The 24,715-nt window shown below is 43.6% G+C and overlaps 2 pseudogenes; one reads left to right on the forward strand and one right to left on the reverse strand.

Moving 5' to 3' along the window:
- LOC102915199 (prothymosin alpha pseudogene) overlaps window positions 1-270 on the forward strand; it is a 1,939-nt pseudogene extending 1,669 nt beyond the window's left edge.
- A 6,139-nt stretch (window positions 271-6,409) lies between these two features.
- Window positions 6,410-7,327, reverse strand: LOC102921285 (pituitary homeobox 1 pseudogene; annotated as a pseudogene).
- Window positions 7,328-24,715: the final 17,388 nt, after the last annotated feature.

A 24,715-nucleotide genomic window follows, 5' to 3' on the forward strand; every position in this document is an offset into this window, starting at 1 on the left:
TCCGAGATCACCACCAAGGACTTGGAGGAGAAGGAAGTTGCGGAGGAGGCGGAGAATGGAAGAGACGCACCTGCCAATGGGAATGCTAATGAGGAGAATGGGGAGCAGGAGGCTGACAATGAGGTCGATGAAGAAGATGGGGAGGAAGTTGAGGAGGAGGAAGAGGATGAAGATGAGGAGGCTGAGGCCTCTACGGGCAAGCGGGTAGCTGAAGATGATGAGGATGTTGATGCTGACGCCAAGAAGCAGAAGACTGATGAGGATGACTAGACAGTAAAAAGGAAAAGCTAAACTTAAGGCCACCGTGACCTTTTCGCCCTCCACTTCCGGTCTCAGAATTTAAACGTGGTCACCTTTGAGTAGAGGAGCAGGCCCCGCCCGCCCACAGCGGGTAATGTCACCCACACATGACATGAGCTCTCCACCACCCCACCAAAACCACATGAATTTGCAACAGGGGAGGAAAAAAGAACCAAAACTTCCAAAGCCCTGCTTTTTTTTTTCCTTAAAAATACTTTAAAAGGAAAATTTGTTTGTATTTTTTATTTACATTTTATACTTTTGTACATATTGTTAGGGGTCAGCCATTTTTAATGATAACGGGTGACCAAACCAGCCTTCAGAGCGCTCTCTGTCCTACTTCAGATCTTATTGTGGTGTGACCATGTTCATTATAATCTCAAAGGAGAAAAAAAAAACTTATTCTGAGCACTCCAGCAACTTTTTTGGGGTGTACTCTAAGTAGCTGGTTTGTCTGAGGTGGGTAAAAAGGCCAAAGATAAAAGGGTTTTTTCCTCTTCCTTTGTTTGTCCATGAAGTTGCTGTTTGTTTGTTTGTTTGTTTGTTTGACCTGTTTGATGTGTGTGTAAAACAATGTTCAGCAACAGACCAGAATTTTATTTTGCTGAGTTGTTCTAGAAGAAGAAGAAGAAGAAGAAGAAGAAGAAGAAGAAGAAGAAGAAGAAGAAGAAGAAGAAGAAGAAGAAGAAGGGAGAGGAAGGAAGGAAGGAAGGAAGGAAGGAAGGAAGGAAGGAAGGAAGGAAGGAAGGAAGGAAGGAAGGAAGGAAGGAAAGGAAAGGAAAATTTGGGAGATTGTGTTTAACTTTGAAAAGTTGAGAAATTATGCTGGAGAGATGGCTCAGTAGGTAATATTTCTTCTGGCTGTGCAAGCATGAGAGTCCAAGTTCAAATCCCCAGCATCAATGTAAAAGCTGGGTATGGCAGCCCACATTTGTGATCCTAGCACTGGGGAAGCAGAGACCGAGAGAGACTGGAGTCCCACAGCAGCACATCTCTAATCCCAGCACTACGGAGGTGGAGACAGGAGGATTCCTGGGCTTAGCATCCAGCCTGTCTAGGTGAACAGTGAGCTTAGTCGGGTGGTAGTGGCACACACCTTTAATCCTAGCGTTCAGGAGGCAGAGGCAGGTGGGTCCCTATGAGTTCAAGGCCAGCCTGGTCTACAGATCAAGATCCAGGAAAGCCAAAAAAAAAAAAAAGAACTCCTATCTCAAAAAGAAGTTCCAGGGATTCTGTCACTTCTTCTGACCCCTGCAGACACCAGGCATACATAAAATAAAGAAATCTAAAAAAATCAAAAATAACAACAATGATCTGAGAACAATCAATAACTCCCAGGTATGAGCTAGGAGCCCGATCCATTCCCTAGATAATTCTTCAGTGTGGTAGAGTTTCCTAGGTTTTCATGTCAGTTACCCTGCTAGGGTCTTATTCGATGTTTCAATGCACAGAAGCAGCTTAGTGAGGAACAAAGAAGTCACTGCATATTCCAGTCGCGCAGAGGACCAGGAAATGCGGCTGAGCAGAGTGAATGCCCCACTCTGTAAAAAGCCACCAGCTTCCTTCTTGTCCCTCCCTCTCTTTGATCACCACGGCTCAAACATGGAAGGTCCCCCAAGGAAGCAAAGCCAATGCTGAGCAGAGTTTTGTTTTGCAACTGGAGTTACAATGTGCTCTGTCACCCGCCACCACCCACCAGCTGAGCTTTATATGAGCTTTTAGCATGGGTCATACTGTCCTCAGAGCATAACACACGAAGATCCCATAATGAGAAGTCTGAGATCTTCATTTCTTTGAATCATTTCTAAAGTTCCTTTCTTACAGATCATATCTAACCTTAAAACAGTCTCATCACATGGTCCAAGGGCAAACGATCATCTCTATTCTATTAAAGAAGAAGCGGGGTCAAAACGGTGGCTGAAGGCACAGCTGCTGTGGTGCCTTCCATCTCCCATCCACCCTCACTCACTGCTCATAACAGATGGCGTGGTGAGGTGGGTACAGAGCAGACTGGGGGACACTGGAGGTCAACTGGAGCAGGAAAGGAAGGCCCTGAGCGAGGAAGAGATGAGAGGCCATCCCAGGTAGAGGGACAGCAGGTCCATAGGGAGGGAGCAGCAGGGGACCACACGCAGCAGAGCAGAGCAAATGTCTGGCCCAGCTCTTGATCTCAGTGGTGATTCTGCCTCCGTATTAAGATGAATTTGCTCAGTTCATATAACTCTGAAGATTAACTAAGACGGTTACGAAGAGGAACATCTTCACAACAGAAGCAAAAGTAGAAATGAAAGAGGAGTCTCAAGGGTGTGAGGAAAGGACACAATCCATGTCTGAGACATTCAACAACATGGACAACTCTCAAAAATCAAAGGAAATTCTGCCCAATCTGAGGCGTGCTCAGATTTTATAATCAAACAGCAAGATGTGAAGCTAAGGGTGAAGGAATCGGAAAGCCACTGAGAGTGCCAGTTAGACATGAGGTTGGGAGTGTATTGATCTAATCACGTGTAAATACTTGTTGGGTGTCTACAAAGGGCTGAGAATATTCTGGACACCGGCGAGGCGCCACTCCAGTGCAGGTTTTGTTTTAGTAAGAAGTGGGTGATAAACAGCTAATCATCAGATGCTGAAAGTGTCATGGAGAGACATCAATCCAGTACTGTTTCATCACAGGCTGGGAGGGCCAGTGTCAGGAGGACCTTAGTGGCGAGGCTTTGACAGAGGCTCACAGAGGTAGAGAAGAGAGACCTTTGAGAAGCATGAGTTGAAACACAGTGACAGAAAGAATATGCTTGTAAATGTCAAGTTTCAACTATTATTTTTGTTTCAATTTTCGGAATGTTTTATTTAATTCTAAAGCAGTGAACTTAAGCTGTACTAACTGGATTCCTGTTACTGCTGCACCCACAAATCTGTCCCACATTGTAGCCAAAATGACCTTTCAGATCTGATTCTCAAATCTCCTAGGCAGCTCTCACTGTCCCAGACATTGTCCACACTCACATGGGTGGTACAGGAAACCCTCCATTATCTGATTCACTCTGTGTGCTGTTTTCTCTGTTCAGGTCACAGTTGTTCTCAACCTATGAGTCGTGACCCCTTTGGCAAACTTCTATTGCCAAAAATATTTACATTATGATTCACAACAGTAGCAAAAGTACAGTTATGAAATAGTAGCAAAAAAATTTTATGATTGAAGAGCTGTACTAAAGGGTCATAGCATTAGGAAGGTTGAAAAACCACTGGCCCAGGATGTCCTTCCTCATCTTGACCTCTGAAACACTCTATTCACCACTCAAAATTCAAGGAAGCATCACTTCCTGAGACCTCACCCTGCCGTCCATGCAGAGGCCAGCGTTCTTGCGTTCATTTCCTACAGTTCATTGGGCATGGCTTCAGGACTTAACGTGTCCACTGTCATTGCTTGTCTGGCTTTCTTCCCCTTTAGATTGTTTAGCCCAGGACTAGAAAGAACGACACCCCAGCTCTACTGGGGTCTTATTCTGCTTTGCCAACATGTCAGCCAACTTGGGACAGAACAAACCTAGTACAATGCCATCCTGTGCTAGGTGACACCAGGACTCCAACTCTAGTCGAAGCAAAGACTAGTCATGAGTAGAGAGGAATAAAACGTTTTGTTTTGCTCTGACTGGCTGGTGATTGGAACCAATTGGAAGGAGACCAGGAACAGGTGAGTCAAATGAGTAAGTGGGTGCCCAGGCAGCCCAAAGCCAGTCCATGGATTGAATAAGAGTGGAGAGATTTAAGAGACCCTGAGAGGCAGACTACAGGGTAGGGTGGCTGGTTAAAATGCATGCCTGAAGAAAGGGTTGTCTGGCGGTGTGTGTGTGTGTGTGTGTGTGTGTAGAGTCAGGAACAGTAGTGGTGGTAGTGCATGGTTTACTTCCCAAGTCCCAGAAAGAACATGGAAGTCCAGGGTCTCTGCTGCCTGCAGGGAAGAAGTTTGCCAGGTGAAGAAAGCCCCCTGTGAGGCTGAGAGCCATCAGATCCCATCACTGGTCCTCATACCAAGGTGAGTCTGTCCCATATGTCATCCCCACCTCTGTACAGGCCATTTACACAAAGGCAAAGTTCAAGGTGCAGGCTGGATATTGCTCATGCCAAATGCTTGGGACCAGATGTGACTCCATCCAGACACTTTTTGGATAGTGAAATATTCATTCTCTCTCTCTCTCTCTTTCTCTCTCTCTCTCTCTCTCTCTCTCTCTCTCTCTCTCTCTCTCTCACACACACACACACACACACACACACACACACACACACACACACACTGAGGTCTCTTGGGAATGGGACCCACATCTATACACAGAATTTGTGTGCCACTCACATCTCACAAACAGAGCTGAAAGGCAATCATATACAACAGATATAACACACCTGCAGAGTGTCTATGGCTCATTTCATAAGGTCAGAGTTTTTAATTATTAAAATAAATACTAAACATAATGTGACAAATATGAAACATCAATACATCTATTAAACAGTTTAATAATAAAATATAAAAGTGAAATATGAAATAAAATCTTTTCATTATTTAAATATTTTATTTTTAATTTGCTCAAGTAAGGCCAAACAGCAGCAGCATGCTGCTGAATTTGATGCGTCCAGCAGCACAGTAGTGTGTCTACATCAGTGTCATCACAGATATGCGAGCATCATCAGGTCCATGACAGCACGCGATGACAGGTACCTGTCAGCTCCGTGTCACTCTGTACCACAGACCTGTGCAGTCTATTTTGATGCCTGGCTTCATGTACAATGCTGTGGTGTTTACTGGAAATTCAGATCATTATGTTTTAGCTTTACCAAAGGGAAGTGCAATGTGTTATCATAACCATTCATTGCATCACTTAAGAAGCATTATAAACTCTGTCCTTTGCCTTACAGAAGCTTTTCAGTTTCATGAGGTCCCATTTATTAATTGTCGATCACAGTGTCTATGCTACTGGTATTATATTCAGGAAGTGGTCTCCTGTGCCAATGCTCTCAAGACTACTGCCCACTTTCTCTTCTATCAGGTTCAGAGTAACTGTATTCATGTTGAGATCTCTGATCCACTTGGATGAGTTTTGTGGATGGCGATAGATATGGATCTATTTGTATTCTTCTACATGTCGACATGCAGTTATTTGTTAAAGATGCTTTCTTTTTTCCATTGTATAATTTTGGCTTCTTTGTCGAAAATCAGGTGTTCATGGGTGTGTGGGTTAATATCAGGGTCTTCATTTCGATTCCATGGTCCACATGTTTGTTTGTTTTTTCCGATATAGACAGATTAATAATTCTATACAGTCAGTCCCACATCCACGGGGATGCTCTAAACGGGCACGGGCCAGAGAGCAAGTGTGCAAAGTGGGCGTGGGCCCTGGGGCTGCGGCAGGCGCTCTCCTGGCTCAACACGTGAACAGGTGGGCAGTGAGGAGGGGGCTGTTCGCTGGGACAGAGGGCCACCTCCTGGACCCAGAGTGAAGCAGAGGGCCAGCTGGGGAAACTTGGAGCTGAGCCCTTCCCCTCCTGCTGCCGTCTGGCCACTACCAGCTGCGGCTCTGTGGCCTGAAGTGTGCGGCCCCCTGGTGCAAGGCTGCTGGGCTCTTCCAGGCACCCCGGGCCTTGGCTAATCCAGCGCGAAGGCCGGATCCCGGCAGACGCGGTCATCCCCAGCCAGACGCAGGCTCAAACGGCAATCCGCGCGGCACGAGGGCCTCACGGTTCTTGACCTGGTGGACGATCCCAGGCCCTCCAGGCTCCCTACATTCAGTTCTCGGGCGCTCCGGCACTCCATCTTCTCCCTGCGGCCTCGGCGCTGGCTTCCCCCGCCGCGTCCCCTCGGTGGAGTGGACAGCTGGGGCCCGGAGCCGAACACACCACCTGCGTCATCGCCAGGGAAATTGCAACTCACCCCCTCCCCCCAGCATTTTTCTCCGACGTCTTTGTGCTCCCCCCTCCCCGACTTTCTTTCTTCCCTTTTTATTCTTTGGGGGTAGAGTGGGGTCCGGAAAAGCAAACACAAAACCAACCTAGTGGCGGGGTGGGGAGGAAGGGGCTGCGCAGAGGCGAGGTCCGCGGTGCTGCGAGCGCCCCGCGTGCTCCCTGCGCTCGCGCTGCGCCTTGCTGGCCGGCGGCCCCGGGGACCCGGCGGGGCGGTCAGCTGTTGTACTGACAAGCATTGAGGCCTGAGGCCGGGCCTTGCAGGCCGCCATAGCCAAATGACAGTGCTGCTTGGCCTTGACCGCAGGCTGGCGAGGCTCGAGTTGCACGTGTCCCGGTAGACGCTGTACGGGTGCCGTAGGGGCAGGCGCCCCGCGACATGGCCGAGTTGAGCGAGGAGCCGGTGAGGTTGTTGATGTTGTTGAGGCCCGAGTTGGGCATGCGGGGCACAGCGCCCGGGCCCATGCTGGACGGCATGATCATGGAAGAGATGGAGCTGGGGGCTGAGAACATGGACTGAGAGGACAGCTGGCTCATGGAGTTGAAGAAGGTGAAGCTCTTGGTGGACAGCGGCGCCGGTTCCAAGCTCTTGGCGGCCCAGTTGTTGTAGGAGTAGCCTGCACGTCCTCGTAGGGCTGCACCAGGCCGCTGAACTGCGGCACGTAGCTGCCCTTGCACAGGTCCAACCGCTGGTTCTGCTCCCGCTTGCGCCACTTGGTTCTTGAACCAGACCTGCACTCGCCACATGTCTGTTTTATGTCAATACCTGGAGTCCAGTTGAAGAGAGGGGGAGAGATTGTATAAGCAGGGGTGGTCAAGATCATGATGGGGAAACCCACAGAGACAGCTTACCCAAGCTCTGGGAGCTCACAGACTCTAGACTGACAGCTAGGGAGCCTGCATGGGACTGACCTAAGCTCTCTGCTTGGGGGTGACAGTTGTGTAGCATGGTCTGCGGGGCTCCTAGCAGTGGGACCAGGATCTGTCCCTGGCCCATGAGCTGGCTTTTTGGAACCTATTCCCTCTGGTGAGATGCCTCACTCTGCCTTGATGCAGGGGAGAGGAGCTTAGTCCTGCCTCAACTAGATATGCCATACTTTGTTGACTCCCATGGGAGGCCTTACCCTTCCTGAGGAGTGGAGGGGGGTGGTAGAAAGGACATGGGGGGAGGGAACGGGCAGAGAGGAGGAAGGGGAAACTGTGGTTGGTATGTAAAATAATTTTTTAATTTAATAATAAAAAACAAAATGACATTATCAATGAAAACAAAAAAATTATAAAGCATATACTATCTACAGAACATCAAAACAAAGATATAAAAGGCAAGCACTCTAAGGACCAAATCCTGTGAATAAGAATCACAGGTAAGGGAGGCAGGTTGACCCGGCAGCAGCTGGCAGAGGCAGACAGGCCCAGCGGGTGGCAGCCAAAACACAGTTGCAATAAAGACCAGAAACTGAGCCATTACCCGCTGAAGAGTTAGTGAAAACAAGCTCTTAATCAAGAGCTTGGGGAGCTTCGGGAGCCGCGGGTTACCGTTCTGACATGGCCAAGTCCAAGAACCACACCACACACAACCAATCTTGAAAATAGCACAGAAATGCTATCAAGAAACCCTGGTCACAAAGATATGAATCTCTTAAGGGGGTGGATGCCAACCAAGTTCCTGAGGAACATGTGCTTTGCCAAGAAGCACAACAAGAAAGGCCTGAAGAGGATGCAGGCCAACAACGCGAAGGCAGTGAGTGCACATGCAGAGGCCACCAAGGCCCTTGTGAAGCCCAAGATGCCAAAGGGCCGCAGCCGCAAGCTCAGCCGTCCTGCTTTCATCGCCCACCCCAAGCTCGGGAAGCGGATTAGAAGCTACATGGCCAAGGGTCGTAGGCTCTGCAAACCAAAGCCCAAGGCTCAAACCAAGGCAGAGGCCTCAGCTCCAGCTCAGGCTCCCAAAGGTACCCAGGGCCCTGTGAAGGCCCCATAGAAAAGGTTTCTGTCTGCCAGACAGATGGACTGGTGTGACACACCTACACACTATTTGCAGATGATCAGGACCCCATGCTATTTTTAGAAATAAACTCGAGGCAGTATCTGTTTAAAAAAAAAAAATCAAGAGCTTGGAACAGGGATGCCTTTAATCCCAACACCTGGGGAAGAAGCTATCTCTGTAGGATGGAACCAGAACGGATCTGAACACTCTGTCTGAGGCCAACCCAGAGCCCAGTTGCTGACCCTTCAAAACCCAACAACTTGGAGGTGTTGGTGAGACTACACTGCTCAGCTGAAATCCATCCAGAAGAGGATTCAGATCCCTACAGTTTGAAGTCTGAGGAAACAAGATCAGCTGAGGAGTTGACGAATGAGCAAAACGTGACCTGAGAACACAGAAGAAGGCGCTGCCCAGCCACCAAACCAGATCACCATAATCATAAGTATATACTTCACTGACAGAGATCAGCTGCTCATGAAGAAACAGCCCAATAGCACCAATTTAACCAAGAACTTCTAGTGAACCAAGACTAAAAATTAGAACAAGAGAGGCACTTTCAGACACAGACACCGCCTGCACCGAGCAGAGGAAGAGATGAGTAGACGCCAGTGCAAAAATACAGGCAACAACATAAAGACCTATATGGCAACATCAGAATCTAGTGATTCTATACTTGCAAGACCTGAACATACCAGGACAGAAGAAACAGAAGTAATCAATCCTAAAAATGACTTTAAGAAGATGATAGAGGCCCTTAAAGAAGAAATAAAAAAATTCCCTTAAAGAGGAAATAAAAATTCCCTTAAAGAGGAAATGAAAAACTCCATTAAAGAGGAAATAAAAAAATTCCCTTAAAGAAATGGAAGAAAAAAAAACGAACAAAAAATTGGAAGAAATGAAAGAAAGCCAAGAAAAAGCAATTAAACAGATGAAAGAAACATTCCAAGATCTGAAAAATGAATTTGAGACAATAAAGAAAACACATGCTGAGGGAATGCTGGAAATAGAAATCCTGACTAAACGAACAGGAACAACAGAAACAAGCATAACCAACAGAATGCAAGAGAAGGAACAGAGAATCTCTGACGCTGAAGACACAATAGAGAAAATAGATTCGTCAGTCAAAGAAAACACTAAAGACAAAAAAGTCGTAACACAAAACATCCAAGAAATTTGGGACACCATGAAAAGACCAAACCTAAGAATAATAGGGATAGAAGAAGGAGAAGAATACCAACTCAAAGGCACAGAAAATATATTCAACAAAATTATAGAAGAAACTTTCCTAACCTAAAAAAAAGAAATACCTATGAAGATACAAGAAGCTTACAGAACACCAAATAGGCTGGATCCCAAAAAAAAGTCCCCTCGCCACATAATAATCAAAACACTAAACACACAGAACCAAGAAAAAATATTAAGAGCTGCAAAGGAAAAAGACCAAGTAACAGCCGGGCGGTGGTGGCGCACGCCTTTAATCCCAGCACTCGGGAGGCAGAGCCAGGCGGATCTCTGTGAGTTCGAGGCCAGCTTGGGCTACCAAGTGAGTTCCAGGAAAGGCGCAAAGCTACGCAGAGAAACCCTGTCTCGAAAAAAACAAAAAAAAAAAAACAAAAAAAAAAAAAAAAAAAAAGACCAAGTAACATATAAAGGCAAACCCATCAGAATAACACCAGACTTCTCAATAGAGACTATGAAAGCTAGAAGGTCCTGGACAAATGTTATGCAACAATAAGAGACCATGGATGCCAACCCAGACTATTATACCCAGCAAAACTCTCAATAACCATAGGCGGAGTAAACAAAATATTCCAGGATAAAACCAGATTTAATCAATACCTGTCCACAAATCCAGCCCTACAGAAAGCACTAAAAGGGAAAATCCAACCCAAAGAAGCTAAACACATCCATGAAAACTCAGGCAATAGATAATCCTGCACCAACATACACCAAAGAAGGACATCACAACACAATCACAAAAAATAACAGGAATTAACAATCACTGGTCATTAATATCCATTAATATAAATGGTCTCAACTCACCTATAAGAAGACACAGGCTAACAGAATGGATAAGAAAACAGGACCCATCCACCTGCTGCATAGAAGAAACACACCTTAACTTCAAAGACAGACACTACCTCCGAGTAAAGGGCTGGGAAAAGGCTTTCCAAGCAAATGGACCTAAGAAACAAGCTGGTGTAGCTATCCTAATATCTAATAAAATAGACTTCAAACTAAAATCAATCAAAAGAGATCAGGATGGACATTACATATTTATCACGGGAAAAATCCACCAAGATGAAGTCTCGATTCTAAACATTTATGCTCCAAATACAAAAGCACCCACATTCATAAAAGAAACACTACTAAAGTTTAAAACGCACATCAAACCCCACACATTAGTAGTGGGAGATTTTAACACACCACGCTCACCAAAAGACAGATCTACCAGACTGAAACTTAACAAAGAAATAAAGGACCTAACAGATGTTATGACTCAAATGGACCTAATAGATATCTACAGAACATTCCATCCTAACACAAAAGAATATACCTTCTTCTCAGCACCCCATGGAACCTTCTCAAAAATTGACCACATGCTTGGCCACAAAACAAATCTCAACAAATACGAAAAAATTGGAATAACTTCCTGTATCTTATCTGACCACCATGCCTTAAAGTTAGACTTCAACAACAACAAAAATTATAGAAAGCCTACAAACTCATGGAAACTGAATAATGACCACCTGAAACACCAATGGGTCAAGGAAGAAATAAAGAAAGAAATGAAAGATTTCCTAGAATTCAATGAAAATGAAAGTACAACATACCCAAACTTATGGAACACTATGAAAGCAGTGCTAAGAGGAAAATTCATAGCTCTAAATGCACACAGAAAGAAGATGGAGCAATCCCATACCAATTAATTAACAGCACAACTGAAAGCTCTAGAACAAAAAAAAAAAAAAAACAAACTCACCCAGGAGAAATAGATGCCAGGAAATAATCAAATTGAGGGCTGAAATCAATGAAATAGAAAACAAGAGAACAATACAAAAAATAAATGAAACAAAAAGTTGGTTCTTTGAAAAAAATCAACAATATAGACAAACCCCTAGCCAAATTAACCAAAAGGCAAAGAGAGAACACCCAAATTAACAAAATCAGAAATGAAAAGGGAGACATAACAACAGACAGTGAGGAAATCCAGAGAATCATCAGATCATACTTCAAAAACCTGTACTCCACAAAAATGGAAATCCAGGAAGAAATGGACAATTTTCTAGACAAATACCACATACCAAAATTAAATCAAGACCAGATAAACCATCTAAATAGACCAATAACCCCTAAAGAAATAGAAACAGTCATCAAAAGTCTCCCAACCAAAAAAAGCCCAGGACCAGATGGTTTCAGTGCAGAATTCTACCAGACTTTCAAAGAAGAACTAATACCAATAATCTTCAAATTGTTCCACACATTAGAAACAGAAGGAACACTGCCAAACTCTTTTTATGAGGCTACAATTACCCTGATACCCAAACCACACAAAGATGCAACAAAGAAAGAGAACTACAGACCAATCTCCCTCATGAACATTAATGCAAAAATACTCAACAAAATATTGGCAAATCAAATCCAAGAATATATCAAAAAAATTCTCCATCACGACCAAATAGGATTCATCCCAGAGATGCAAGGATGGTTCAACATACGAAAATCTGTCAATGTAATACACCATATAAACACCTGAAAGAAAAAAAACCACATGATCATCTCATTAGATGCTGAAAAAGCCTTTGACAAAATCCAACACCCCTTCATGATAAAGGTCTTAGAAAGATCAGGAATACAAGGAACATTCCTAAACATAATAAAAGGCAATTTATAGCAAGCCAACAGCAAACATCAAATTAAACAGAGAAAAACTCAAAGCAATACCATTAAATTCAGGAACAAGACAAGACTGTCCACTCTCCCCATATTTATTCAATATAGTACTAGAAGTTCTAGCTAGAGCAATAAGACAACAAAAGGAGATCAAAGGAATACAAATTGGAAAGGAAGAAGTCAAACTTTCACTATTTGCAGATGATATGATAGTATACATAAGTGATCCCAAAAACTCTACCAGGGAACTCCTATAGCTGATAAACTCATTCAGTAAAGTGGCAGGATACAAGATCAACTCAAAAAAATCAGTAGCCCTCCTATACACAAATGATAAAAAGGCTGAGAAAGAAGTCAGAGAAACATCACCCATTACAATAGCCACAAATAATGTAAAATACCTTGGGATAACACTAACTGAACAAGTGAAGGACCTTTTTGATAAGAACTTTAAATCTCTAAAGAAAGAAATTGAAGAAGATATCAGAAAATGGAAGGATCTCCCATGCTCATGGATAGGTAGGATTAACATAGTAAAAATGGCAATCTTACCAAAAGCAATCTACAGATTCAACACAATCCCCATCAAAATCCCAACACAATTCTTCACAGACTTGAAAAGAAAAACACTCAACTTCACATGGAAAACCAAAAGACCCAAGATAGCTAAAAGAATCCTATATGATAAAGCAATCTTTGGAGGCATCACCATCCCTGACCTCAAACTCTACTATAGAGCTATAGTAATAAAAACAGCCTGGTACTGGTATAAAAACCGACATACAGACCAATGAAATCAAACTGAAGACCCTAACATTAATCCATGCACATATGAACACCCAGTTTTTTACAAAGGAGCCAAAACAATGGAAAAAAGAAAGTATCTTCAACAAATGTTGCTGGCATAACTGGATGTCAATATGTAAAAGATTACAAATAGATCCATATCTGTCACCATGCACAAAACTCAAGTCCAAGTGGATCAAGGACCTCAACATAAATCCAGTTACACTAAACTTAATAGAAAAGAAAGTAGGAAATACTTTTGAATGTATTGGCACCGGAGACCATTTCCTAAATATAACACCAACAGCACAGACCCTGAGCACAACAATTAATAAATGGGACCTCTCGAAATTGAGAAGCTTTTGCAGGGCGAAAGACACAGTCAATAAGACAAAAAGACAGCCAACAGAATGCGAAAAGATCTTCACCAACCCCACATCTGACAGAGGATTGATCTCCACAGTATATAAAGAACTCAAGAAACTAGACATCAAAATACTAAACAATCCAATTAAAAAATGGGCTAAAGAGCTAAACAGGGAATTCACAAAACAAGAATCACAAATGGCTGAAAGACATTTAAAGAAATGCTCAACATACTTAATCATCAGAGAAATGCAAATCAAAACAACTCTGAGATACCACCTTACACCTGTCAGAATGACTACAATCAAAAACACCAATGACAGGATTGATTCAAGATGGCGGAGACAAGCAGACGCAGGTAGGCCTGTGGCAGCGGCCCGCAGAGGTAGACGGGTCCAGCGGCAGTGGCTGACAGGGACATTTAGGCCCAGCAGCAGCTGGCAGAGACATTCAGGCCCAGCGGCGGCCCACAGAGGTGGACAGGCCCTGCGGCAGAGATAAGCAGACGGAGGTGGACAGGACCGGCAGCGGCGGCCGACAGAGACATTCAGGCCTGACGGCGGCCCACAGAAGTGAACAGGCCACGCGGCAGACAGGTGGATGCAGGTCGGCGACTTGCGGAGGTGGAAGGGCCCAGTGGCAGCGGCCGACAGGGACATACAGGCCCAGCGGCAACCGGCAGAGACATACAGGCCCCGTGGCAGTTCGCAGAGGTGAATGGGCCCGGCAGCAGTGACAAGCAGAGGTGGGTAGGCCCGCAGCGGCAGCCGGCAGAGACATACAGGCTCATTGGCCGCCCGCAGAGGTAGACAGACCCAGCGGTAGTTGACAGGGACATACAGGCCCAGCGGTGGAGACAAGTGGACGCAGGTGGGCCTGTGGCGGTGGGCCACAGGGGTGGACAGGCCCGAGGACGGAGAGGGGCAGACACAGCTTGGAACGGGGACGCCCCTAGCCCCAACACCTGGGGAAGAGGCTATCTCCGTGGGTCAGAACCAGGGCGAGTCTGGACACTCCGTCTGGGGACAACCCAGGGCCCAACTGCTGATCCTGTGAAACCCAACAACTTGGAGGTGTTGGTGAGACTACCCTGCTCAGCTGAAACCCATCTGGGAGAGGATTCAGATGCCTACAGTTTGAAGTCTGAAGAAACAAGATCAGCTGAGGAGTTGACAAATGAACAAAACGTGACCTGGGAACACAGAAGAAGGCGCTACCCAGTCACCAAACCAGATCATGAGAATCATAAGTATATAATTCACCGACTGAAATCAGCTGTCCCTGAAGAAACAGCCCAATAGCACCAATTTAACCAAGAACCCTTACTAAACCAAGACTAAAAATTAGAACAAGAGAGGCACTCTCAGACACAGACACCACCTGCACCGCACAGAGGAAAAGATGAGTAGACGCCGGTGCAAAAATACAGGCAACAACATAAAGACCTATATGGGAACATCAGAACCTAGTGATTCTACACCTGCAAGACCCAAACATACCATGACAGAAGAAACAGAAGAGATCAACCCTAAAAATGACTTTAAGAAGATGATAGAGGCCCTTAAAGAAGAAATAAAACATTCCCTCAATGAGGAAATAAAAACTTTCCTTAAAGAGGAAATGAAAAACTACCTTAAAGAGGAAATAAAAACTTTCCTTAAAGAGGAAATGAAAAACTCTCTTAAAGAGGAAATAAAAACTTCCCTTAAAGAGGAAATGAAAAACTCCATTAGAGAGGAAATTAAAAACTCCCTTAAAGAAATGGAAGAAAAAACAAACAAAAAATGGGAAGAAATCAAATCAAGCCAAGAAAAAGCAATTAAAGAGATGAAAGAAACATTCCAAGATCTGAAAAATGAATTTGAGACAATAAAGAAAACACATGCTGAGGGAATGCTGGAAATAGAAATCCTGACAAAACGAACAGGAACTACAGAAACGAGCATAACCAACCGATTGCAAGAGATGGAACAGAGAATCTCTGACACTGAAGACATGATAGAGAAAATAGATTCGTCAGTCAAAGAAAATACTAAAGACAAAAAAGTCATAACACAAAACGTCCAGGAAATTTGGGACACCATGAAAAGACCAAACCTAAGAATAATAGGGATAGAAGAAGGAGAAGAATACCAACTCAAAGGCACAGAAAATATATTCAACAAAATTGTAGAAGAAAACTTTCCTAACCTAAAGAAAGAAATACATATGAAGATACAAGAAGCTTACAGAACACCGAATAGGCTGGATCCAAAAAAAAAGTCCCCTCGCCACATAATAATCAAAACACTAAACACACAGAACAAAGAAAAAATATTAAGAGCCGCAAAGGAAAAAGACCAAGTAACATATAAAGGTAAACCCATCAGAATAACACCAGACTACTCAATAGAGACTATGAAAGCTAGAAGATCATGGACAAATCTCATGCAGACACTAAGAGACCACGGATGCCAACCCAGACTATTATACCCAGCAAAACTCTTAATCACCATAGGCGGAGTAAACAAAATATTCCAGGATAAAACCAGATTTAATCAATACCTGTCTACAAACCCAGCCCTACAGAAAGCACTAGAAGGGAAAATTCAACCCAAAGAAGCTAAACACATCCATGAAAAATCAAGCAATAGATAATCCCACACCAACATTCACCACAGAAGAAACAAGCTGGTGTAGCTATCCTAATATCTAGAGAAAAAGGATGTTTCAAAAGAGAAGAAGTCTTGTGGCAATGCTTCAGTTGTCCAGGTAGCTACCAGAACTTGGAAAAGTTGGTTGAATTTGGGATTGACTGGGAGGCCAAAGATTTAAAAAGCAGAAGATTCTCTCAAGACCCAAGTTGTGTGATAATAGTGTGTTTTGTGTGTGTGAATGAGAATTTGTAAATGTTGAATTCTAGGCTTCGACAATCATTGTCAGTGCAGATTAAGCTGCAAGTATTTATGCTTTAAAACTTAAATTATAAAGCTAGTTACGTCTTTCTAACAACTAGTTTTAATGTTTATGAGCATATTTTACCTACATTACCTTTTCAGGACGTTGAGAAAGATGCATCACAAGCAAAGGCTGGAGGCTGGGGGCTAGATGGTTTTGAGGAAGAGGTCTTGGTGGACTCTTTCATAGAGCAAAGGGAAGCAATGCCTTCTGGGAAATGAGCTAAGTTTTAATCTAGTCTTTAGGATTAGAAGTCAAAAACAAAAATATTAAGGAAAGGAAAACCTAATTGATCTTTGAAGTATTGTTATATGGAATTGAGAGGGACTTTTGAGGCCTTTCTTCCAGAAAACAAGGACTTGGTTGTCAGGCCTATATTAGGCCTAAACCTTGGTGCCATGTAGTTGTACTTAAATCATTTCAATGGAAAGTGTCTTAGTGATTGGAACTTCTAGTGCAGTTTGGAGTTCTTCCATTTGAAAAATGTGATATTTGCATGGGATTGTTTGAATCTTGTTTTCTAGTCCCTCCCCATCACCACCCTCATAGTCTGAAGGTGGATTTTTCTCTTGATAAAGGAACAAAAAAGGTGAACATCTTGTTTGTAAATAGGTATCTGGTAACTAGTGGTAAACTTGAAATGGTAGAATTCCTTAGAGCCTAATTCTAGATAGCCTTAAGAGGATATATCTTAATTACTTTTGGGCCTGTATTCACCTTGTTTTTTTCAAATATCTTAAGTTATATTTTCTTTTTCAGAGCTGCTTCTTATTTGGGGCTACTTTTTTTTTTTAATTGAAGCGTAATTCATAAAAGGGTATATTGTTTTGATGAGACTTTTTACAACTGTGGCTGGATGTCTTTCTTTAGTCTTCCAAGAAGGGTCATTTTACTTGTTTGGAGTTACTTTTTAGAGTCATGAGGTTAACAACTTGGACTACTATGCATGTAAGTGCTAATGCAAATTGGAGCCCAAGTTAACCCCCAGCAGCAGTTCATTCTATGTTGATAGTGAGAGAACACTTTGCCTGTTGGGATACTGTTACTCGTGGACTGAAATGCTGAAGAAACCCCTCCCCCTATTTTGTTTTTTTGCAAAAATCAAGGTATATTCTAGGGTTTCCTGGTTGACCTCAACAGATAAACTGAGATGATAGTCTTAGTTCAGAAATGATCTGAATGTAGATTTACAGTCTACGTGTACAGCTGGCTAAGTGACATCGCTTTCACAGTTCTGCATGTATCCCATCGGCTCCCCATTAGTCACTGAACTCTTAAAACTGGTATTGTAACATTATTACAATGTTTTGCGCCAATTTTATAAACTTTACAGTACAATATGTGTTCCTTTTCTGAGGCAAACCAAAGGTATATTTCTCAAGGTTCTGCTGCTATCAGCAGTGTTGATGGAGGATTTTTTATACATTTGTATTAGATAGAAATAAACCAGAAAAAAAGAAGAAAAAAAAAGTGGTGGAGGAAAAGGTGAACACTGCAAGAATACTCAAAAGGGCTGAGAGTTGCAAACGCCAAGATTGGCTTTGCATAGTAAATGGAATAGAACAGCTCTGAACTATAGCTTACTTTTCCTGGTTTGGTCTGACAGAATGATTGAATGCTTTTGTACAAAAATCAGAGCCTTAAAAACAAGGATTTGGTGAGATTGTAAAATGGTGTGCCACTTTGGCAAAACAGTCTGGTGGTTGGTCAAAATGCAAAACATTGTTACTCTGTTACTCAACAATTCTACCCTTAGGAATATAACCTCAAACTACTGAAAATATGCACCTATGAAACATGTACATGAAGGTTTACAGCAGTGTGTTGCTAATAGTAAAAAAGTTAAAACAACTCAAATAGCTATCAAATACTGGAGAGAAATAAAATGTGGCTTATTCATACAATAGAATATTATTAAGACATAAAAATGAATGAAAAACTGACAGATTAAATGACTTTGGTGAACCTTCATAATTTCATTTGTAGATCTTTCCATTTCTAATTTATAAATACATTTGGGGTTATAAATTATAAATGTACTGCCTCCTGTCAACATTGTATACTTCTATTTGATGATTTCTGTGTCAAATATTATATGGAAATGTTTTCAAGTATTTTCTGTATTAACTGTGAATGAATAGAACAAAATAAATTGCCTGTGATGGAAAAAAAAAAAAAAAAAAAAAAAAAAAAAAAAAAAAAAAACACCAATGACAGTCAATGTTGGAGAGGATGTGGAGCAAAAGGAACACTCCTCCACTGTTGGTGGGAATGCAAGCTTGTACAACCACTGTGGAAATCAGTATGGCGGTTTCTCAGAAAATTAGGAATCGAACTACCTCAAGACCCAGCCATCCCACTCTTGGGCATATACCCAAGGAATGCTGATTCATACCATAAAGATACATGCTCAACTATGTTCATAGCAGCACTATTTGTAATAGCCAGAACCTGGAAACAACCTAGATGCCCGTCAATGGAAGAATGGATGAAGAAAGTGTGGTACATATACACAATGGAGTACTACTCAGCAGAGAAAAACAATGAAAGCATGAAATTTGCAGGCAAATGGATGGAACTAGAAAAAATCATCCTGAGTGAGGTAACCCAAATCCAGAAAGAGAAACATGGTATGTACTCACTCATAAGTGGATTCTAGATATAAAATAAAGAACAATCAGACTACAACCCACAGAACCATGGAGGCTATATATATAGCATGGAGGTCCCTAGGACGACTGTTTCTTATAATAAATTTCGATTTTACTCAATTACTGAGTAAGCCTCAATGAAACATCTCACTATTAAGATAAGAATACATTCTGGCCGGGCAATGGTGGCACACGCCTTTAATCCCAGCACTCGGGAGGCAGAGGCAGGCGGATCTCTGTGAGTTCGAGGCCAGCATGGGCTACCAAGTGAGCTCCAGGAAAGGTGCAAAGCTACACAGAGAAACCCTGTCTCGAAAAAAAAACAAAAACAAAACAAAAAAAAAAGAATACATTCTGTATCAAGCTGATAATAGAAAAATAAATTAATTAATTTTAAACAATAAAAAATAAATAAAAATAAAAGAAAATTTTGAAATATTAAACAAACAAACAAACATTTTACTAAAGTGAAAAAAAAAAAGGGAGAACTACTAGGGATTCATCATTCCTGTCCACAATCTATTCTTTCCCTTGTTTTATATATTTTAAATTTTTTATTGGTGGATTCTGCTGGAGTTTAGTGGTGGATTCTGCTGGAGTATCCAATGCAGATAAGCACTGGAGGGCTCCTGTTGAAAATCACCCTCTGGAGTGATGAAAGGATCTTTCTACTAGCACGTGGAGGAGACCCGATCTAGTATTGACGTGGCCCCAGGGTTCTGTTTATGTCTTTCCTCAGGACAATGAGGTTCCTCTTTGGATTCCTGAGCACAGAACATGCCCTGTGGCTGCTGCTGAAGCCCAACATGAAAGAGACCTAAAGGGTCTTCATGAAAAAAATCTACCCTTCTGATGCCAATGGAGATTGAGAGCTCAATATGGCCAGCTTCGGCAAGCATTAATGTAAGCCTAGGAACAGTAGCCATGAGATTGGATTCTCCAGAAGAGCTGCCAGCTAAAGTCATGCTTGGATCAAGAAAAACGGGCCTTCGCAGTACGTGTTACTGGAGTTGTATCCATGCCAGTGGATGTCCACACACTCCAGAAGAGAATTTGACATTGCTGCTGATGCTCTTGCTGTTATAGCAATGGTGCACACCGCTGCTACTGTTTCTGGGATTACCATTTCATAAATGCTTACTACAGCTAGCACAGTGGAGACCCTGGCAACAAAAGTAGCTACCACAGTTAGTTAATCTTCCATTCTATTGGGCATGATAAATTTAATTCAGTAGTTATATACATCTCGATTGGCTTTGAAAATTATAAATTTATAAACTCAAGTTCCAGTTGCTTTGGGGATACTATCTTACAAGGACTCCAACGTACAGTATGGCTCAATAAGGAAGGGAATGGCTCAGTTGCCTTTATCCTACTGGCTATGGGTGAGATAGGATCTCTGTTGGTCTTTTCTGTATCAAACACACAGATTGCAAGCCCAGTGCCACTTTGAGATCTTTGGCAGCAATTAACCATGCAGCTCACACACGATTGAGCCTATATGATAATGAATATTCAGAGATGGGTAATGCCTGGGGGGCGCTCACCAACCTAAGAGTACCTGTGTGGCCTGGGCAGGCGTCTCCATGACGGGTAAGGTGACCTGCTGACATCCCACGCAACCCAAGTCAGAAGCTCATTTTTTAATAATAGGGGGACCTTTAGGTCCCTGGCCCCCCGTTTTGGGTAACTGTTGCCTTGCTTGCGGACCTTGACCTTGATATCCTCCCAATGCTAATTCCCTGCCAGGTCCACCCTCCTGAATGCTTAAGGGAAGTTCCTTGTCTGTGTATCCTGAATAATGCGCATTAACAGCTTAGATGCAAGATTGTAAAACATTAGTAGCAAACTTCTGCCCTCCAGGGTCCTCCCATTGTTCTGTAAGCCTGTATTTAAGACCTCCTCGCTCCTTCAATAAATGATATTCAGCATTTAAAATTAAAATATATATATATATATATATATATATATATATATATATAGTTGAATGAATACTGTGAATGTAATCTATGAATACCACAAATGTGATTAATATCATGAGTATAATTAATGAATATCATGAGTGTAATTTTTTTAAAAAAGTAAAAACAAAATATAATATTTAGGGATACATATTTCAGCAATTAAGAGTGAAATGACCTAGCCAAAGGTAGTGAGTGGCACACGCCTGTAATCCCAGCACTTGGGAAGTGTAGGCAGGAAGATCAGGAGTTCAAGGCTATCCTTAGCTACACTGTGAATTTGAGATCAGCCTGGGCTACATGAGACCCTGTCTTAAGATCAGAGCCATTCCTGAGAACTGTTTAGAGATTTCACTGGATGTCACAGGCTGTTGGTGTTCATTAAAAAAGAATAACAGGTAAGGAAATCGAGATCCACAGATGCCAACAATGTTATGTATTGGCAAGGGCTTCTCGGAGGAGGTAGTGTTTAAATGATATTTAAATGTTATAGATATTTAAATTTAGTAGATATTTAAATGTTAGTGCAGACAGCTGTGGAAGAGACTTGGCAGTCCAAAGACCACAAACACAAAGGCACCTAGGCAGTGCTGGGAGGCAGCTCAGTGCTAGAGCCCATGCCTAGACATGGATTTGACTCCAGCACTGCATGAAAGCACAGGCATCCCACCCTCTACATACATACATACACACACACACACACACACACACACACACACACACACACACACACACATCTTTATTTATATTTTGGTGAGGCTGTCTTAGACAGTCTCACTTTGCAGCTTAGGCTGGCCTGGAACTCCTAACATAAGCTGTCCTTGAAACTGTGACAATCCAGGCTTAGCCCCCCAGGAGCTGGGGTTACAGGCACAAGCCACCACAGTGGGCTCTCTTCTCCATTCATCGTTCTGATCTGTATTCATCTTCCTTCCTTTTCTTTGCTTGCTCCTGTGGTTTTAGTTCTTATTATTCTATTTGCTGCCCTTTCTTAGCATCTCAGTTATATGTTATATGTCTTTATTTTCCTTGGTGGTGGCCTTAAAGTCAGTTCTGCATCCACTACAAGTCTACTTTCAGTTAAACTGTTCCACAGCAGCAAGATGTCTTCTAACCACACAACGAGCCTACCTGCTCCCCACTAGCCCTGACACACTACTCCCCCCCAGCCCTGACACACTGCTCCCCCCAGCCCTGACACACTGCTCCCCCCCAGCCCTGACACACTGCTCCCCCCAGCCCTGACACACTGCTCCCCCCAGCCCTGACACACTGCTCCCCCAGCCCTGACACACTGCTCCCCCCCAGCCCTGACACACTGCTCTCACCCAGCCCTGACACACTGCTCCCCCCAGCCCTGACACACTGCTCCCCCCTAGCCCTGACACACTACTCCCCCCCCAGCCCTGACACACTGCTCCCCCCAGCCCTGACACACTGCTCTCACCCAGCCCTGACACACTGCTCCCCCCAGCCCTGACACACTGCTCCCCCAGCCCTGACACACTGCTCTCACCCAGCCCTGACACACTGCTCTCACCCATTCTATGTACACATACGTCCACGTGAAACATCCATCTCGGTTCTGGAGGTATGATGTTCTTTGCAAACTCACCTCCCTGGGCTCTAGAGCAGTTTTTGACCTTTCAATGTTTCTGTTTCTTACTTGTTAGGATGGAGTGAGAACTTGTTTATTCCTTGCATACTGAGCAGGACCCAGAAGTCCCCACACTATTGTTTGGGTTTTTTCCCAACATGATATTCTTATTTACTGTTTCAGAATTATATATAATACACCCCAATCACACTCAATTCCCATTCCACCCTGGTCCACCCTCCCACCCTAGCACCCCCCCCCCAAAAAAAAGAATAGAAAGGAAAGAACAAAACAAAACAAAAAAACACCAAGTCCAATTTGTGTTGCCCATAGACTAACTGGAGCACAATCAGACTCCCAGTGGTCCACACCATTGTTTTTAACAGAAGAACGTAACACAAATGACTGACGGTCAGCTGGGCTTCACAGAACTGAAAGGCAAGAGGGAACCCTAAGTCAGGGTGCCACACAGGCAACAAGCGCAGGATGCAGACCCTCCCCCTGCACAGAGAACACGTGAAAGGGGTCAAAATTACCGGAAGCTGGAAACTTGAAGAAGGGACCCCAGGAACAAGAAGCCTCTGAGGAGGGTGGGTCACTCTAAGGAAGAGGCACTAGCCACTGAAACTGACTGACCAGATTAGACAAAGAAAACTGTGGCTATGAAGCCAATTTGCAAATGTTTTCAAGGGACCCATCCCTCCACCTCCCACCCCTTCACCACCCCCCTCCACCTCCTACCCCTCCACCTCCCACCCCTCCACCACCCACCCCAGCTTCCATCCGTGACTACCAGAACAAATGGTTCTTGAGGATGCTGGAAGGACTATGGCCCCTTTTCCTCCTTCAGCCTTCCTCTAGCACCCCCTGCTGGCAGAGCCTACCTGGGAGAAACTAAAGGCTGGTTTGAAGCTGGTAGGCAGTAGTTTAACGGTTGGCAGGATCCATTGCTTTGACATGAGAAACAGGGTCTGAAGACACGGCTCAGTGGGTCAAATGTTCACCGTGCAAGCATGAGAACTTGATGTCAGATCCCTGGGCCTGCGTAAAAGCCAGCAAGGCTGGCCTCTAACTCACAGCGATCCTTTTATGTCTGCCTCATATATGACTGTTAAGACTAAAGGCGTGTGCCACCTCTCCTAGGAGCTGTACAAGTCTACAACCCTAGTTCTGGGGGAGGGAGGGAGGCAGAGGCAGGATGATCCCTGAGGCTTGCTCTCTGGCCAGCTAGCTGGACCAGTGAGCTCCAGGTTCAGTGAGGACGATGCTGTGTCCAAAACTAAAGTAGAAAGCAATGGAGAAAGACACTTGCCACTTGATATCCATATCCATGTGGCTGTGCTCCTATATACATAGGAGCATGCACACCCGTGCACACGCACGTGCACGCGCACGTGTGCACACACACACACACACACACACACACACACACACACACACACGCACCACAATAAAATTACTAGAAATGATACTGAATTTGCAAACAGTAACATATTGTAAAATACTTTCTACAAATGCTATCCAGAGAACCTGAAGTCTCCTGTATTTATTTTTTATCTGAATTACTATAGTTACCGATATGGCTGTAAGCCAGGTAACTAAATGTCCTCCCCCACCCTACGAGACCCAGGAAGTATCTCGTTATCACATTCCATTACACACCCCATAAACTTCACTCAAGCAACTGACTGAGTGCCTGTTATCCACCACCCACACTCCATGCCCTGGAGTCTTAGCTGTGTGATTTGAGAATGGCTAAGCTGGAAATTCCTCAGAGTAGGACAGTTTGGAACGTTTCACTCCAGAGAAACTTAAATAAAACACAGACGTTCCCTGACCAGTGACTAGACCTCTGATCCTCCCAACACTATTCAAGTCTCCTGCTCCATATTGCTTCTTATCACTTATATCCACTGTTGTGTGGATCCTTAATGCGGTTTGAGGGGGAAATGTGGAGAATTTATACATCTGCAGCAACAGTGACTGGAGAGAAGGCTCTGCAGCTTAGGGCCCTCGTTGCTCTTACAGAGGACCCGCAAGTGATTCCCAGTACCCATGTGGTGGCTCACAACCATCCATAAGTCCAGTTCCCCAGATCTGACACCCTCTTCTGACCTCTGAAAACACCTGGCATGCATGTGGTGCACATACATACGTACATACATACATACATACATACAGGCAAAATGTTCATAAAATAGTATATACATATATATGTACATATCAGAGGAAAGCAGGCAAAGTTCTGGGAGATGAGTCTATCTGTATCTCCATATGAGGCTATGCC

Source organism: Peromyscus maniculatus, chromosome 7, assembly GCF_049852395.1.
Source record: "Peromyscus maniculatus bairdii isolate BWxNUB_F1_BW_parent chromosome 7, HU_Pman_BW_mat_3.1, whole genome shotgun sequence".
Taxonomy (NCBI): domain Eukaryota; kingdom Metazoa; phylum Chordata; class Mammalia; order Rodentia; family Cricetidae; genus Peromyscus; species Peromyscus maniculatus.